This window comes from Amblyomma mixtum, chromosome 10 (genome assembly GCF_055824585.1).
Source record: "Amblyomma mixtum isolate Tamu chromosome 10, ASM5582458v1, whole genome shotgun sequence".
Lineage (NCBI taxonomy): Eukaryota > Metazoa > Arthropoda > Arachnida > Ixodida > Ixodidae > Amblyomma > Amblyomma mixtum.
The window spans coordinates 175983821-175986726 of record NC_143021.1 but is presented as its reverse complement, the minus strand read 5'-3'; positions in this window follow the sequence as shown (position 1 = coordinate 175986726).

The following is a 2906-nucleotide window of genomic DNA, read 5'->3' as shown; positions in this document are numbered from 1 at the left end:
GTTTCATTAGATTGGATCAGCTCTGTCACGTGACCTGACGTCGTTCTTTCAACCTTGCGGATTTCAGCCAATTGCATGCCGGTGCGCCAGCGCAGCGGCGCCGGCGGCGCAACGCGCGCCGCCTGCGCACCGCAAGCAGCGCGAGCAGACGACACGGGTTTTCCCGGGCGCATTCCGCGTTTTTTTTTTTTTGCCTTTCGATCGGCAGTGCCAATATTTTTAGGGTGCATTTTCTGTTACTCCAGTCCCAGATGTCATCATGCACCACAAAATTCACGCTGAATTAAGCGCAATGCCGATTTACTAGAGCGATAGGTTTTGTTTTTGCGATGTCGCAAATACCAGAGAGCGCAGCATAGCGGCCTGTGGCTGGAAACGACCGAACCATACACAGACATAGATTTTTATCAATTATTTAGCGCACTATTAGATCAACATTGCGGTGGGTTTGGCGTCCCAAAGCTACTTAAACTACCTATGCGAAGTTTAGCCTACATATCTATACTTCACACCACTGAACTCTCCTTGCTGTTAAAGGAATATAGACAACAAATTTTTGATAGCATGTTTTCTTATTTGTAAATGATGTGTAACACATTAGTTCACATTTATCACCACATGTTATTTGCCTACGACTGCTAAATAATTAAGTATATAATGAATTCTTTTTTTATCCTTTTCGGTTTCAACAGCCGAGTGATAGCTATGATGTCAAAGGCCAGCAAAAGTTATGAGAAGCATGAAAAAAAAAGATTACGGACAATTTAGCATGATTAGGGTCCAAATGCGAATTAGGTGCGCTCACACTTCGGTTTTGGCTCGAGGCTCAGTGGAATATGGAGCCAGGTTTCACCTTCAGTCGCTAACCTACCCATAAAGTCCTTTGTAGCATCAAAAAGAGCCAAAACAGCCCTGGATACCTGAACTTATGCCTCCTTCTGGTCACTGTTAAAAAATTTCGGCACATACATCGCTGAAAGCTTGTGCACGTCTAGGATATTGGTAATAACAAAAGCAACGCACTCACGGGAGATGTGTAGTATTTGTGCTATCTTTCTGGTAGATATTCGCTGACCTTTAAGAATCAGCTTATGGACAGCGTCTCTTGTTGCCGGGTCTGTTGAGGTTGTGGGACACTGAGGGGTTTATCTTCAATAATGAAATGCCCAGTCTTGAAATGAGGAACCCAGGTTTTAACAGTGCTAGAGGAAAGAAACTTCTTCCCTAGTGTTCCCTAGTGACATCTCAATGTCAATGCACTTTGAAGAATTTCCCTGGAGAAGCAAAAATTTCATGGCGACCTGCAACTCCATTGATGTGAGACTTGCTTGTGCCTCTGCCATCACAGGTTCTACCCGAAATGAAAAATGGTTATAAGAATCAGAAATATCTGATACTTGCACAGTTACATAACAAAATACCAGGCTTTCATATGGTACCAAATTCAATTTCAAATGAAGGGGGCAAAGCCAGAAACTTCTGAACACCTTCTTGTATAGCAGTTTTCTTCACGCCTCAAGTGATCTACACTGACTTTTGACATCATAACCATCTATCGGCTGGTGAAAATGAAACCGAGACACATGAAGCATAAAATTATATTTTAAATTACTTAGCAGTCATAGGTGAATACCACACGGTGATACATGAATAGTAAAAACGGCTGGAAAAATGGCTGCAATCTTAAAGGCCACATGAACTTAAGTCCATGCACTTTTTAAACACTCCCAATATAACCTCAGTTTCCTTGAAACTCTTGTTTGCACCACAGCAATTTGATAGCAGTTTCATAACACTAAAAAAATTACACGAAAAAGCACCGTAAGCTACATACCATCATAACAAGAATAACCATAACACGATCATAACCCTCTCCTTTCACATTAGAAGGCACTTTGTATATGAAGCTAAGATTGTTAAAGCTCGCCACCACACAGGCATAGTCAAAACGAACTTATTCAATGCACAAGATTTGAACGCATGAAATTGCCTTGGGTCAGTACTGGCTAAATGACACCATCTCACCATGTTGCATTGCTTTTGAATTGTGTGTCCTAAATGGTGAGAGTGACATTACGAGATAGTACTGTGTAGGACACCCACTGAAGGAAGCAAACAAAATGTGGGCCAAAAATGTTATTTTGAATAAAAGCGGCACATTCTAAGTCATTTAATCATTGCCTTAGTGTTGGTGATTATTTGTTAGGAATAGTAGCTGCTACTGACTAGGCGAAAAGTGAAATATTAGAAAAAAAAGAAAGCCATGCTAACGCTATCTTGCTGGAAGCACATGACGAAATTGGACAACTATTCAAGCTTACAGTGAATTAAACTGCTCTAAATTCATGTTCCATCAGAATACTAATGCCAGAAGAAAGTGCACAACACATTTCAAACTGAAATTTCATATCCCGGAGCCAAATGAACAACCACGTTCTTTTTCTCTCTGAACCCAGGCAAGCTTGGCTAACAGTGTAAATATCACTTTTTTAGAATTTCTGTGTCTTCCGGTCATGAAGTGTGAAAACTGAATTTAACTGAATCCTCACTTCCTGGGACATGTGAAGGACAGTGCAGTAATCAAGGTAAGCTTATCTAGACTAAGAAAGCTTGCAAACACAGCAACTTACCCTCAGCATGTGCTCAAGACAGGTAGGAGGAAATGGAATGCTGATATTGGAGGAAGAATCCATAAATATTCTACATCACTATAGTCTAACATGAGGTGTACCATGTGCTTTCTTGTTTGTGCAGTAAAAGCTCAAGACATTATTTATTTTATTTTGTTTTCTCTGTCACAGCTGCCTGTTAATGTGACGCCAACTCCAGCTTTCTTCAAAGTGTACTGTGTGAAGATGTGTGGACGATGGACGAGATTGGTGAACATGCACTCTAGAGGCAACAAA